This window comes from Capra hircus, chromosome 2 (genome assembly GCF_001704415.2).
Source record: "Capra hircus breed San Clemente chromosome 2, ASM170441v1, whole genome shotgun sequence".
NCBI classification, from domain to species: domain Eukaryota; kingdom Metazoa; phylum Chordata; class Mammalia; order Artiodactyla; family Bovidae; genus Capra; species Capra hircus.
The window spans coordinates 113,878,287-113,895,253 of NC_030809.1; the positions used below are offsets into that span (position 1 = coordinate 113,878,287).

General features: G+C 38.0%; 1 protein-coding gene across 1 annotated transcript in view; it reads right to left on the reverse strand.

Annotated features, from left to right (window-relative positions):
* The window catches only part of CIR1 (corepressor interacting with RBPJ, 1), a 36,684-nt gene that overhangs the window by 6,954 nt on the left and 12,763 nt on the right, over window positions 1–16,967 (reverse strand). The window lies entirely within an intron of this gene.

Genomic DNA, 16,967 nt, shown 5'->3' on the forward strand with positions numbered 1-16,967 from the left:
AAGGCCCTATCGCTGACTTCACAACTAGAGGACGGTAGTCCCAGGTGAATGCCACACACTGCACAGAGGAAGACTAATGCTAAAGGCAGAGATACTTCCTGTGTTTCACTGTTAACCTAGGCCCATCTGCTTTTCCTAAGACAGAGGCATCTTCCTTTCAAAATTCACCATTCCTTTCAAACAAAGCATTTCTTCTACTATTTTACGGCATCCAGTGGGAGAAGAGAGGACACTGAGTTCTAGGTTAAGAATAGCTGTATCAGAAATACTTTGAAAAAAAAGAAAAAAAAAAAAAAGAAATACTTTGCCCTCCTTCCCTCAAATACACTAATTTAATTTATAGGATGCTACTGTTTACTGGGGCACTGAACACCACCAACTGTTTGCTGGGACTAAAATGCTATTCCTAGAGTAAATATAATTTTGTTTGCAATGACAAGGGTGATCAATTTTTTTCCTTCTTGTTCTGTGTATTTTAACTTTATATAATGAAAAAAAATCTCAAACCTAGAGAGAATAATGTAAAGAGCTCTATATACTCACACAGCCTCAACAATTATCAATATTTTACCATTCTTGTTTTATTTACTACCTCCAAGTATTTTTGTTTCTTTTTTGATAGAGTATTTTTCTCCCTCTCCTTCTCTCTTTTTGAGGTATAAATGACCCATCTTAAATCTCTTTTAATCTAAAAAAAGTAGCCATTTTTCCTCCTTATGCTCCCTTTATTGCTATTCATTTGTTCAAGAAACTGGGTCATTTTTCCTGCAGAATTTCCCCCATTCTGGGCAATGATGTCATTTAATATGTTCTTTTGACCTTTGTATTTCCTGTAAATTAGCAGTTAGATCTAAAGGCTTATTATTCAACTATCTGGGTATTTTATAACACATACTTTAGGGGAATAATGGAAGGTTTTCTAAAGTTTGGATTCAGGAAGATGACACCTGAAAACAAACACATTTTTGCTAACGAACTAGACTAAGGAAAAAAGGCTGAGACTTCAACTTGGTATGGTCTTGGTTTCACCATGTTATTTACTGTGGTTTATTTACTAACAGTGACATAAACCTTAAAAATGTATATGTTTGAAAATAAACCCCCAAACACATCACAAATTATGATTCTTATTTCCATGTAAAGTACAACATTTATTTCTGCTTTCTTTCTTGAAGTTAAACTGACTATATATTGTGGAAAATCCACACTCCGTCACTAAACGTAAAAAGGACACTTAGAAACACTAGTTATGTACGTGATCAAGAGGGAGAATTATCAAAATTATCTTATACTTATATTTGATTCCTAATATTACCTAACCTTTTTGCTTTAAAGAAAGCTTATAGAAAGTTATCTTTAAAAAAGACTGAAAAGGGGGGCACAGTAGGAGCGTGCAGCACACGTCCCAGGGAAAAAGTGAACAAAGCTATTAATAAAGTGTGTGGGTGATTTTTATTTATACAGATGAGAATGTTTTATGTATGATTTTCTAAAGGTTATGCAAGAACCAATTGTACTGAATTGTAATAAAACTGCTCCATACTGGGAATTTTCCTGACACATTGCCAGTTCATCTTAGTGGAGGTTGGAAACAATAGGGTTTCTTACTGCCCTTATCCAAGTTCATACTGAAGAAAGCTAATCTGATCTCTATTAAGACATACAATACAAAGGAAAAATTAAACATTTCATTTTTGTCTGTGTGTCTGGAAAATACACAAAAGCAAGGAAAGGTGAAACTGCTCTTATTGTATCTAGTGAAAAACACTGTATTAAAAACAACCTTGCCTTACAGAATCAATAATGTTAAAGATATTTGAGTTTCATTTGATTATATCTTTACATTTTCAACTTAATTTACATGCAGGTATTTCAGTGATGATACATCTATCACTAAACATTATAATAAAGTGATAAAGATAATAAAGTGAATTCACAGTTCTAGAGAACAAAGAAAAATCATTTGTGTTGTGATGAATATGAAGTATTAGAAGTCAGCACTAAGTTCTAAAGAAGTTATGAGAGTATGAACACTCTTGAAAAGAAATGCATCCATGAACTTCGAAAACATTATGTTGAGTCAAGGAAGCCAGACACAGAAGAACACATATCGGATGATTCCATCTATATGAAGATCATGAACAGGTAAAAGTAACATATGGGATTAGAAATTAAAGTGGTAGTTGTAAGTGGAAGAGGCCAACTGGAAAGGGGACTGAAGGGTATTTACTAGGTGATGACAATGCTCTATGCTCTATATCTTGTTGGAGAAATTCATTACATGGATGCATACATTTGTCAAATTCAAACTACATTTAAGACCAGTGAATTTTACTTAAAAATAAATCAAGTCAGTCAACAGTGGAGCTTTCCTGGTGGCTCAGCAGTAAAGAAACCGCCTGCCAATGCCGGAGACACCAGTTTGATCCCTGGGTGGGGAAAATCCCCTGGAGAAGAAAACAGCAAGCCACTCCAGTATTTTTGCCTGGAAATCCCATGGACAGAGGAGCCTGGTGGGCTACAGTCCAAGGTGTTGCAAAGAGTTGGACACAACTTAGTGACTAACAACCACGAACAACAACATTCAAAAGTAATTACTGAATGACTAAGTTACTATAGACTTTCACCACATTTCTAAACGAGGTCTCTCTAAAACTATGGAGAGACCCCTGCATAAGGAATTGTAATTTTACATAGAAAGTGATTTTGCAAGTCAATATTAAGTATTACTGACGGCTTATTATTTTATCTCACTAGGTACTTGAGAAATAAAGAATAGAGAACTTGGTTTTTGCTTTCAATCTTTTTGGGAATGTTAGTTCATATAAAAGAATAATATAAATTGTAAATTTGTACTATACATTCAGAGAATAAGATGATGAATAAGATAATGTTTAGTATAGTTAACAAAGCCTAACTAATCAGTCACTAACTAAACTATTATTTACTAAGCATGTACATTGTGCAAAGCATTGGGAATGCAAAGATAAATGAGATACAGTACCTATTTCAGAAAAGCAATACTTCCTAGCAAAGAATTAGAAAGTGAGTTTGACTTTCAAACTCTTAATATAAGATTTAGGAAAAGGTAAAACATAGGCATTTTAAATAAATGGAATGTGATGAAGATTCATGTTTGGGCAGAATTATTTCTAGGCAGGCAGACTACCTAGACCAGGTGGACTACGAATCATTCATTCTCCTTTTCCCAGGTGATCACGAACTTCCTTTACTTGCTGTCGGCAGACCTTGAGCAGATGGAATGGTATTGACGGGGAGAGTCATGTAAAAGAGCTATGACTGCGATCTGAGAATCATTAACATGCCTTTGAGATGGGAGGTGTAGCCTCCACTAGCCTCACACACGCGTTTTAACACAGAGCTGAGCCATTTACTGACAGAACAGGACTGCAATTAATTTGTTAATATCAATGGAATTTTAAGGCACAGCCGCTCTAACAACAAATTTAATCACTGAATTATACCAGTGCTTATAGACAGTTCAAAATTACTCACTGGTCAAGAGCATCAATCTGACCTTTTAAATACTAGGAACTGACAAGTTTTACTGGTTACCCTTTGGTAACCATACAGTTTTGTTTCCTATGTCTGTGAGTCTATTTCTGTTTTGTAAATAAGTTCATACTATTTTTTTAGATTTCACATACAAATGATATCATATTTGTCTCCCTGTCTGTTTACTTCCCTTAGTATAATCTCTATGTCCATCCATATGCTGCAAAGAGCACTATTTTATTCTTTTTTATGGCTGAATAATGACCAACAAGGGCTTAATTTTCAAAATATACAAAGAGTTCACACAACTCAATAACAAAAAAACCCACACAACTGAGAAGAAATGGTGTCTAACCTTCCTTCTTTATTTTGAGGTCAACCCTTTATTCATTAGTTTCAGTATCTGCCTACTTGAGGAGCTTAGCTTTAAAGAGATTCTGGTAATACTTTTCCTGCAGTAGAATTATGTTGAAGGATTTAAGAAAAAGTTCTGGCATCAGATGTAATGCTGTCTCAGTGGCTATGATGGGAGGATTCAACTTCTTCAAAGCATTACACAGAAGAATTCAGTAACAGATACAGTGGGATAGGCCAGATGGTCAACTGAGTTTATCATCTTTCTAAAGAAAATCACTTCAGCATGCTCCTAGGTGTCTTTCTAGTACAAGCTTATGATCAGACAATTATTTTGTTAAATTTCCCAAACATGTTCTCAAGCAACAAAACTTCCTCCCACACGAAAGGCTGATGGAAAGATGGAGGAGCAGCGTGTGGGAGCTCTGCTGCAGACAATGCTATCAGTGCCACAGCTTAGTGTAACTTTGAAGAAAAACCCAATCAAATCTTAGGGGAAATAAGGCAAGGAAAAGAGTACTGACATGCAAACAAATGTTTGCAACAAGTATGACACCTCAATTTAAGCTACTTGTTAATTTTCATATCGTTTAAACACACTAAAAGCCTTTGGCATAAACAAGAATGGATAGAGACACTTGAAACGTTAAGTATCAAAAATCATTTTGGCTGTTAGAGGTACAGCTGGAACTCTTTATTTAGGCATTAATACAGAGAAAGAAATTTTGTGTATGTCAACAATATCCACTGACACCATTCTGAACTTAAAATTTAGTTTTATTAGAAATGTGAAACTTACCATGGTATCATGGACTGTAACCTACTAGGCTTCTCTGTTCATGGGATTCTCCAGGCAAGAATACTGGAGTGGATTGCCATTTCCTTCTCCAATGGTATCATATAGTCAGTTCCAAATACTCTTAAATTATAGCTAAGTTTTAAAAAAATGGCAAAGTAACTTTAATATATGGCAACTCAGACTTAAAAGCAAAACAGAGACTCAATTATCTGGATCAGAAACCAACAGCCAGCAACTGGGAGATATACCTAGACGATAACCAACTACTGCTGGAGACTGGGCAAGGACTAGTTTAAGAGATGAAAATTCCTGGGGCCCAACCTTAAAGGGGCCCTGACACTTTTGTGAGTTTTACTTCCAGAAACCCCATCAAGTTCTCACTGTCAACAGCAAAGAACAAGCCCCTGGTACTTCCCTTCCAATAGTGGGAAGGGAGAAGTAACTATAGTGAAATATACCCAGAGCATTTTGTTGCCTTGCACAAGTGCTTAACCTCAAAGGAAGCTATGGCTCAGAGGTAAAGAATCCACCTACCAATGCAGGGTTAGAGTCTTGGGTTGGGAAGATTCCCTGGAGAAGGAAACAGCAACCCACTCCAGTATTCTTGCCTGGAAAACCCATGGACAGAGGAGCCTAGTGGGCTACCATCCATGGAGTCGCAATGAGTCGAACTTACTGACCAAGCAACAACCACAATAACCTATGTGAGGGAAGAAAGAAGCTGTACAAAGTGAAGGGAAAAAAGCTGAGAAACACACTCGTGAAGGTTATAGCCCAGGGGCAGAGGCTCACTAAAAGAGTGAAACTCAGTCACAGAATTATATTGAATGTTTCCCCTTATCAGTAGGGTTCCTGTAAAATAACAGATTATAACTGAAGCCAGGCTCAGCCTCTATTAACAGAATCTGTAGGAAAACCCAAAGATAACAGAGGAGACAAAAGGACACCAGAGGAAACTTACCCTTTAAAATTTACAGCTACAACAAAGAGTAAATAGAATCTAACTCCTAGCCAGATAAATGCAAAACCTCACTCTAAAGGCCTGTTTACCTTGGGTCTGTCTACCTGATACAGTATGTCTGGCTTTCAACCAAAAATTGTAAGTTTGCTAGGAGGCAAAAACCATAGCTTGAGAGACAAAGCAAGCTACAGAATCAAACTCAGCTATAATGAAGATTCTGGGATTATCAGGCTGGGAATCTAACATAACAAGATTCATATGGTAGGGCTCTAACAGAAAAAGTGGACAGTATGCAGAACAGATGGGTAATGTGAGCAAAGAGATGGAAACTCTGAGGAATAACTTAATGGAAAGAATAAGGGAAAAAAAACACAGAAATAAAGAATGCCTTTGATGAGCTCCTCATCAGATTAGGCATAACTGAGGAAAGAATCAGTAAGCTTTTAAGATAGGTCAACAGAAGCTTCTCAAACTGAACAGAAAAAACTGGGCCTCACGTGAGGGAGTCAGAATATCCAAAAACTGTAGGACAATTACAAAAGGTGTAACATATGAACAACAGGAATACCAGAGAGAAAAGAGAATGGAAAGAAATCTGCAATAATAATGGCCGAGATTTTTCAACGCTGATGATAGACACCAAAACACAAATCCAGAAAGTTCAGAGAACACCAAGCAGTATAAATACAAAACAATCCATACCAGGTATATGATATTCAAATTGCAGAAAATCAGAGATGCAGAGAAAGAAAATAAAACAACCCAGTTTAAAGACACTGAGGGAAAAAAAAAGACAGATTAAGAGTAAAGATACAGAGAAAGATGAAAGATGTCAGGGGGGGAAAAAACTTAATCAAGAGAGGGACAAGGATAAGAATCCTATGAGACTTCTCTTAAGAAACCATGCAAGTAAGGAGAGTAGACTGAAATATTTAAAGGTTGAAAGGAAAAACCCACTAGTATAGAAATTACCCAGTATCCAGTAAATTATCCTTCAAAAGAAGAAATACAAGTAAGATAAATATTTTATTCTTCTTATTCTTAACTGATCTAACAGATAACACCTTATTCGAAATGATAACTGCAATAACAGATTGGATGCATTATATTAGTAACTATGGATCAATGACTTCTATGCAGCAATGCTGCAAGAGATAGGAGGAAGGGATCGCACCCAATTGGTTTGCTCTGTTATGAGACACTGGTGCTACCTGTGACGTGGTAGAGAGTTATTTGTAAGTGGACTTAGGTTAGTTCTAAATGTACATGGGAAATTCTAGGACAGCAACTAAAATTTTAAGAAAATTAAGCATAAATGATATGCTACGAGAGGACAGAAAATGGAATCACATAAAATACTCAATTAAAACCAGAGAAAGCAAAGAGCGGAAGACAAAAACAAAGAACAAGGGCAACACATAGAAAACAATTATCAATATGGTGGATCTTAATCCAATTGTATCCACAATAGATTTAAAAAACATCCAACTGTATGCTGCCTACAAGAAACCCAGTTTAGGGTGTCTTAAAAAGTGGTGTGTAGTCCTGCCCCAGGCTACTATGGTGCGTTTCCCTAGTTGGCTCTCAACCCTCCATCAGGTTGCATTGCCCTTAAATCACTAAGCCCCATCTCCTTCCAATCCCTCTTTCTTGGTCAATAATCTCACCTCCTACACCATGAGGAAGCTGTGAGAAAGAACTCCTCCACCCTTCCTTGCCTTCCTTCATCTGCAGACCTATCCACACCTCCTGCTGGTTCCCCCTCCAGGCACTGGGCCCCTTCCACTGAGGGAGTCACGGCTCTGGACTCCATCATCCGTCAGTCCTTCTGTGAGACCACTTGACCAAATTCAGTGCAGATATGGAATGTTTTACAGAATTTAAAGCATCTTTTAAAATTGGATTTTATCCTTAATTGCTTATTGTTCCACTTAAGATTAAAATAAACTAATAAATAATAAATAAAATAAAGTAATAAAGCATTACATCAGCAGTATGGTTTAGTACTTGCTGAAGGTATCTTTGATCTCTCGGTTTTATTAAAATTGATTTATTAATTGCTAGACAATTATTTACATGAACTCTCACGATGATCTCAACAAAAGATCAGAATTAAAACTCTTAGGTAGACACAAAAACTATAGAGATTGTTTTCATTTTTGTTTCTGTAATGTTTATGCTACCTAAAGTTAAACTTTTAGTTTTGACTGTCTTGATTATGTGACTTTTCAATAAAAATTTTCAGTCTTAAAAAAAAAAAAAGAAACCCAGTTTAAAGACACTGAGGGGAAAAAAAGACAGATTAAAAGTAAAGATACAGAGAAAGATATACCATGCTAACACTAATAAAATACAGCTGGAGTATCATATTATTTTCAGATAACGCATATTTCAGACCAAGGAATATGCTTTCAGAACAATCCTTTATGAAAGATAAACAGAGACATAATGAAAATAGGGCACACTCTCTAACACATAACAATCCCAAATGTGTATGCACCTAGTAAGACAGCATTAAAATATGTGAGGCCAAAACTGATATAAATGTTTTCAGAAATAGACAAATCCTCTATTATAGTTGCAGTGAACTTCAGGACTCCTCTATCAGAAATTGACAGCTCTACCAGGCAAAAAATCAGCAGGACGTAGTTGAACAGCACCATTCCCATCACCTGGATCTAGTTGTTATTTATTGAACACTCCATCCAATCAAAGCAGAATATACACTCTTCTCAAGCTCGTATGGAAGACTCACCAAGACTACATCCTGAGCCATAACCTTAACGTACACCTTAACATTTATAAAAGAACGGAAATCATACAAAGAGTGCTCTGAGACCAAAATGGAATTAAACTAGAAACCAATACAGAATGAGCACCAGAAAATCGCAAAATATTTGGAGGCTAAATAAACACAGTTATGAACAACACACAGAAAAAATCTCAAGAGAAACTTAGTATTTTGAACTAAATGAAAATACAACTGCTGTATAATAAAGAACTTGGGAGCCTCTGTCCCCAGTTTGTGGAAGGGAGCCTCTAAATATCGGAGATTTCCTGAGTGACAGTGTCACGGTGAGCCCCTAGAACGCTTATGCCAAGGAGATGAGTCAGGATGGGGTCGGCCACAGGAGAAAAGCCAACCATGTGATTAGAGGGTTGGAGCTTTGAGCCACATGTCAGCCTGATCTCCAGGGGAAGGAAGAGGGACAAGAGATTGAGTTCAACCACATGGCCACTGATTCAGTAAACCATGCCTATGTAATTAAACCCTAATAAAAGCTCCATATGGCATGGATGAGCTTCCCTGGGTAACAGTGCTCTGTGCACACTGGTGCATATCAACATGTAAGGAAGATGACCCCGGAAGACTCTGTGGAGAGAGGACACTGGAAGCTATGTGACTAGGGTAGGCAAAAGCAAGGCAATTTTGTGTTAAAGTGTGAAATTTTTCTTTTCTACATATTGTGTGATTCCATTTATATGAAATTTCCAGGATAGGCAAAAAAAAAAAAAAAAGGCAGAAAGTAGACTAATGGTTGCCTAGGACTGGGGAAGACTGGGGATAAGAACTGAGGAGTGAGGGGTTTCATTTTGAGGAACTGAAAATGTTTTCAAATTAACCATCGTAATGGATGGACAACTGTGTGAATATACAAATTCAAAGCCATTGAACTGTATACTTCAAATGCATGAACTGTATGGTGTGTCAATTATAACTCAATAAAGCTGTTATAAAAACATTTTTCAAAGAAATGAAAAGACAAGCCACAAACCTGGAGAAAATATTTGCAGAAGACAAATCTGATAAAGGATTGATACCCCAGTTATATAAAGAATTCTTAAAACTCAACAATAAGAAAATAACTCTGCTGCTGCTAAGTCACTTCAGTCGTGTCCGACTCTGTGTGACCCCATAGACAGCAGCCCACCAGGCTCTCCTGTCCCTGGGATTCTCCATGCAAGAACACTGGAGTGGGTTGCCATTTCCTTCTCCAGTGCATGAAAGTGAAAAGGGAAAGTGAAGACGCTCAGTCGTGTCTGACTCTTAGCAACCCCATGGACTGCAGCCTACCAGGCTCCTCTGTCCATGGGATTTTCCAGGCAAGAGTACTGGAGTGGGGTGCCATTGCCTTCTCCGAGAAAATAACTCAGTGTTAAAAAATGGGCCAAAGGCCTTAACAGACACCTCACCAAGAAGATATACAGATGGCAAATAAGCATATAAAAGGATGTGCTGAATAATATGTCATCAGGGAAGTGCAAAATAAAACAACAAGGTACCACTCTACGCCAACCAGAATGACCAAAATTCCTAACACTGTCAATGCCAAATGCTGATGAGGACGTGGTGCAATGGGAGCTCTCATTCACTGTTGGTGGGGATGCAAAATGGTGCCCTACTTTGGAAGACAGTTTGGGAGCTGCTTATAAAAATAAATATATTCTTACCACATGATCCAGCAATTATGTTCCTTCATATTTACTTAAGTTGAAAACTATAACCACATAAAAACCTGCATGTAGATGTTAATATAGAAGCTTTATTTGTAACTGTCAAAACATGGTAGCAACCAAGATATGCTTTAGCAGGTGAATGGATCAATAAACTGTGGTACATCCAGACAATGGGTTGTTATTCAGCACTATAAAGAAATGAGCTAATACACCATGAAAAGACATAGAGGAACCTTAAATGCATATTACTAAGTTAAAGAAGGGCTTCCCAGGTGGTGCTAGTTGTAAAGAATCCACCTGCCAATGTAGGAGACATAAGAGACATGGGTTTAATCCCTGGGTTGGGAAGATCCCCTGGAGAAGGAAATGGCAACCCACTGCAGTATTCTTGCCTGGAAGCAAAAATCCATGGATAGAGAAGCCTGGGGGACTACAGTTCAGTGTCGCAAAGAGTCGGACACAATTGAAACGCCTTAACATATACAAGCGGAGAAGGCAATGGCACCCTACTCCAGTACTCTTGCCTGGAAAATCCCATGGACGGAGGAGCCTGGAAGGCTGCAGTTCACGGGGTCGCTGAGGGTTGGACACGACTGAGTGATTTCACTTTCACTTTTCACTTTGATGCATTAAAGGAAATGGCATCCTACTCCAGTGTTCTTGCCTGGAGAATCTCAGGGATGGGGGAGCCTGGTGGGCTCGAACAGAGTTGGACACGACTGAAGTGACTTAGCAGCAGCAGCAACATACACAAATGAAAGAAGCTGATCTTAAAAGGCCACATACAGTATGCTTCCAACAATATGACCTTCAGAAAAAGGTGAAATTATGGAGAGAGTAAAAAGATCAGTGGTTGTCAGGGATTAGAGGGGAGGGAGGGACGAAGGCTCAGGGCACAAATGGTTTTTTAGGACAGTAAAACTACTTTGTATGAGACTGTACTGGCAGATACATGCCTTCATACATTTGTCCAAACCCATGGAAGGCACAACACCAAGAGTGAGACCTATGGTAAACTATGGACTTTGGATAATGATGATGTGTCATTGTAGGTTCAACAACTACAGCAAATGCCCCACTCTGCTGGGGGATGTTGACAATGGGGGAGGTTATGTATCTCCGGGGGCAGGTGGCATATAGGAACTCTGTGCTTTTCTCTCCATTTTGCTACGACCCTGAAACGGCTCTAAAAAATAAAGTCTATTAAGAAAAAACACAAGCAAGACTGAAACAAAACAAACAAAAAGATTAAGTAAGAGACATACAGATATATGTGACCATTCACTCTATTAAAGCCAAAATAAACCAGAAAAAACCCCACTTGCTTTGTTGAAAAGCACCACTGTGTATTTAAAAAAATGCTAGTTTCAACTTACATTAAAAATATGAGTAAGTAACAGAAGGTAAGAGGCAATGATAGGAATAAGCGCTACAGAGTGTAAACAAAAGGCCAGTGGGCTAGGCATTTAGTTATGTGGTACTATAAAAATATTTTACAAATATTCAGTCACCACTGAAGCTTATAAGTTTTATATATAATTTTGATATATCTAGAGTATACAAAAACTTACAAAGTTAGGATGATCTTATCAGTAGAAAAGATATTCTAAACCAGCTTAGCCAGAGAAGCATTTTGATTGCCTAATTTAACTTTGTAAAGGAGAAGTAAATCTTATAGCTGGTCTCTGTAAACCTCACAGCTGGAATGTTCTAACAGCACCTTGCAGTTTCCAGTGATCAAAGTAAGTTACTTTATATACTAAACTAAGAATTTCATAATAGAAATAATGTAACACCAGGGGGTGCAGTTATCATGAAATAATTACACTCCTGGGAGATTACAGGCACAAGGCTGTACCCCAGGGGTGTGATTATCCCATGATAACCACATCCACTGAAATTGCCTTATTGCAAAAATAATCTCTATTCACTGTGAGACATTATTCAATAGGTGATTTTTTTTTAAATGAAAAGATTTTTTAGCTTGAATCAGCAAGTGGATTAGGAAATTGGCCAGTTTATTTTTCATTACATTCAAATTCAGAATATAACATCATTATTTGCTTTCCTATTTGATACAGCAGAGTACTTTTTATTTTGGTTTTGAGAAACCCTTTAGGAGTTTCTATTAATGTTAGTTAAGCGGTACTGCTAAATTCAGGTCAAACTTTAAAAGGTATTAAGTGAACAATACCATTTAAAATAATTTATTTCTATGCATAAGTTTTAATTCCTCTAATATTCATGTATGGATGTAAGAGTTGGACTGTGAAGAAGGCTGAGCACTGAAGAATTGATGCTTTTGAACTGTGGTGTTGGAGAAGACTCTTGAGAGTCCCTTGGACTGCAAGGAGATCCAACCAGTCCATTCTGAAGGAGATCAGCCTTGGGATTTCTTAGGAAGGAATGATGCTAAAGCTGAAACTCCAGTACTTTGGCCACCTCATGCGAAGAGTTGACTCATTGGAAAAGACTCTGATGCTGGGAGGGATTGGGGGCAGGAGGAGAAGGGGACAACAGAGGATGAGATGGCTGGATAGCATCACTGACTCGATGGACGTGAGTCTGAGTGAACTCCGGGAGTTGGTGATGGACAGGGAGGCCTGCAATTCATGCAATTCATGGGGTCGCAAAGAGTTGGACACGACTGAGCGACTGAACTGAACTGTTCACTTGAAAATTATAAAAGTATAATCGTTGTTAATATTTTAGTCTATCTCCTTCCAGGCATTTTTATTTTTCTAAAAGTATCTCTCCATATGTCTACTTAAAGATGTAAAGAGAAAAATGAATGGAATACATGTAGCTACCTCGTTTTATAATATGCTTTATTTGACCAAATGTTATAAACAATATCCATTCATTAAGAAATGTTCCTATCATTTTTTAATGGTTGCATAGTATAGTATTCCCTTGTGACAATATCCCATAATTATTCACTTAATATTCTTTTATTAGACATTTAGGTTCTCTTAACACAATGCTTTACAACAAAACCTTGGGACATATCCATGACTATTCCCGTGGGACAATTTCCTGACTGTGTATTATTAGTAAAACATAATTTAAACGAACAAGGACCTATTTCGCCAACCTTCAGTTGTTCTTACATACAGTTGAAGCTGATGGTTTTCAACTCTGACAGTACATCAGAAATAGATCAGTAACTTTCATCTTATGTGGTATCATAGATAGTGAAAGTTACTGATCTATTTTTACCATAATCTTTCATAAAGTTCAGTGCTTTGAGGTATTCTTAGAAAAGTAAGACAGGATTTAAGAAATTTGAAATACTGCTTCTTCTTCTTTTTAGTTGATATATCCTGGTACATCCTAATGTGTCAATACAGATCAACAGCTCAGTTTATATATCTTATCTAATGGCTATATGGTATTCCATTTTGGCTACACTGGTATTCCAATTAATTCCATAATTAATTTATTTTTTAATTTTTTTTTTTTTTTGGCCATGCCGTGCATCATGTTGGATCTCTGATTAGGGATTAAACCCATTAAAGCATGCAGTCTTAGTGGAAGCATGGAGTCACTGATCCACCAGGGAAGTCCCATAATTAATTCTTAAAAAATATACCAATAAAGTGCTTACTATGTGCTAGGTACTATTCTAAGCACTACACATGTATTAACTCATTTAGTTCTCATAACAACCTTATGAGGTAGGTACTAGTATAATATCTGTTTTACAGACACTGCAAACTGAGGCACAGAGGAGTTAACGGCTTGCTTGAAGTCACATGGCTACTAAGTAGAGGGCAGGGGTTCCAAATCAGGCATCTACGTACCTCCACACCTTCACAGTCTGAATTTGTAGTTCCTTCTGTGTGGAAGGTTGTTCCTTTTGCCTGAGACCTCGAATACACGGTTGCACTGTCCTGTCCTCTAGGTCTCAGCCTAATATCACTTCCTCAGTGGGGGCCTTCCTGACCACCTCACCTAGTTATTCCCCAATTAGTTCTTACCACAGTATCCAATGTAGTTTTCATCACAGAATTTATAAATGCGTAGTACTTCCTTATTAGTTTATTTTCTGTCATTCCCAATAGAATTATGAAAGAATTTCTGTCTTGGGGGTATATTCTGAGAACCTAGAAAAATGCCTTACACAGAGTAACTACTCCACACTTAATTGCTGAATAAATGAGTGAGTTAATTTTACCGACCCTTGACTGATTAGGTTTATTTAGGGTTATTTCTAATCTTTCACTACTATAAACCTTTGGGCATCTACCTTATCACTTTCTTACTATAAATTCCTAGATGTTGAATTTCCAGTAAAATGATATGTATGTTCTTAAGGTTTTTGATAGGTTTTTGATACATTAAATGACTCTTCAAATTTATCAATTTATCTCCACTTTATCAATAGATTAAAATGTTCATTTTATCATACTTGCTCTAACACAGGCTGTGTCATGCTTTTCCATCTTTAGTGTAAGTTCTTTTGGTTGTTGTTAGCAGACTTTCTAAACAGATTCAAGAGAAAGTAGGTGTATCAAATACCAGATAAAGGGCTATCCTAGTCTACAGTCTAGATCCTAGTCTCCTAGTGTCCCAGGGTCCATCCTACTCATGCTCTCCAAGCAGATCAGAGTGAGACAAGGCTGAAGAACAAAGACAGCACTGACACTGCCCCTCCACAGCCGACACGGAAGTCACTCAGCTGGAAGGGCACCATAAGGATGGAGCGAAGGGAAAGAAGAGAAAGACGTAACCCCTTCCAGGAAACAGAATACGCCTTTCAAACACAGCAACAGATCCCTGTGACTACCAAAAGTAGAGCTCAGAGATATCTGTGCTAATGGGTTCTTCATCCTACTCCACCTTCCTTTGCTTAAGAACACCTGCACCGTGGCATCAGCAGGAGGTTCTTTTGTCAGAGACTGTCACACCAAGGAGTCTGTATCCATATTCCTCACCACTGAGCAATTTTCCCTCTACTTAAAATGTGTGTCTTTTTGACTGTGCTGGGTTGCTGGTGATGCACTCAGGCTCTTTTCTGCAGTGTGGGAGTGGGAGCTACCCTCCAGCTGCAGTGCTGGGGCTTCCTGACGCGCAGGCTCTAGGGTACATGGGCTTCAGTAGCTGCGGCACGTGGCTTAGCTGCCCCATGGACCAGGGATAGAACCTACATCCCCTGCACAGACAGGCAGATTCTTAACTACTGGACCCAGGGAGGTCCTTAAGATGTGGTTTTAAAAAATGTTTTAAAGAGAGGTAAGAATGTTTAAAAATTCATGTGTAGTATTTTGTGTGTACTTCCTCTACCCATCCTGACATTCACAACACCACTAATGAAACAGTGTCAAACTTGACAATGGGTCAGATTCCTCAACTCCTAATACGAGAACTAGCATCTTGAGTCCAGCAGCCTGCATCTGACCTGCTGGAAGCAAGCCTGATCTCTAGCTACAGAAGAGAGCCTGAATATCACCTGCTGACTGAGGGTGAACCTTGAGCTCAGAGGTGACAGTGGAAGCCTCAGCGAGTCTGAAGAGGTGCATCAGAGCCCGAGATTAGCTGAGAGGATGGCGCTTCATGCCTAGAGCATTTGCTTCAGTAGAGCAGCTCTCCCTTTGTATTTTCTACATCTGGGACTGTTGTTGTTTAGTTGCCAGGTCATGTCTGATGCTGTGATGCCCATGGACTGTAGCACACCAGGCTTTCCTGTCCCTCACCATCTCCCGGAGTTTGGCCAAGTACACGTCCACTGAATCAGTGACGCCATCCAACCTATCTTATCCTCTGCTGCCCTCTTCTCCATCTGCCTTCAGTCTTTCCCAGCATCAGGGTCTTTTCCAATGAGTCAACTGTCCTCATCAGGTGGCCAAAGTATTGGAGCTTCAGCATCAGGTCTTCCAAAGAGTATTCAGGGTTGATTTCCTTTAAGAACGACTGGTTTGGTCTCCTTGCTTTCCAAGGGACTCTCAAGAGTCTTCTCCAGCACCACAGATTGGAGGCATCAATTTTTCAGCACTCTGCCTTTTTTACTGTCCAGCTCTCATATCTGTACACTACTGGAAAGACCATAGTCTTGACTTATATGGACCTTTGTTGGCAAAGTGATGTCTCTGCTTTCTAAAACTGTCTAGGTTTGTCATAGCTTTCCTGCCAAGAAGTAACTGTCTCAATTTCATGGCTGCGATGACCACCCACAGTGATTTTAGAGCCCAAGAAGAGGAAATCTGTCACTGCTTTCACCTTTTCCCCTTCTATTTGCCATGAAGTGATGAGACCAGATGCCTTGATCTTAGTTTTTTTTAATACTGAGTTTTAAGCCCACTTTTTCACTCTTCTCTTTCACCCTAATCAAGAGGCTTACTTTGGATTACATGTAGGATTTATAAAAAATTTTAAAGGTTCTACAGCTATTTAAAAAATGTGGAAAAGCTCTTGAGTTATACTATCATCCTTTATTTTAAAATGAAGAATTGAAACTCATAAAATGTAAAATGACTTAAGGTTACAGGGTTAAGCAGGTTATTGCTATTATGATTCATTAAGAATTATTGTTGGATTAGTGTGGCTGTTTGAACAACATACTAACAAGGCACTGAGAAATTTAAGTTAAAACTTCTCAGTTTTAATATCTTCTTACAAGAAGAACTCAAATGATTTAAACCAAATTCAACCAATTTTTCTTAAATAGACAATAACAGACAGGAAGGTAAATAACTTTCAAGTAAAAATTAATTTTAACATATTTAACATCTTTTAAAACTCAATTTTCTCTCTGAAACAAAAACTGCAATTGTGGCTTCTAGTTCAGCTTAGTCCTAAAACTCAGGAGGACATAAATATGAGAAACATCCATTTCTTCCTTCTATTTTTAGGTTACCAACCTAATAAATGATGCTTAAT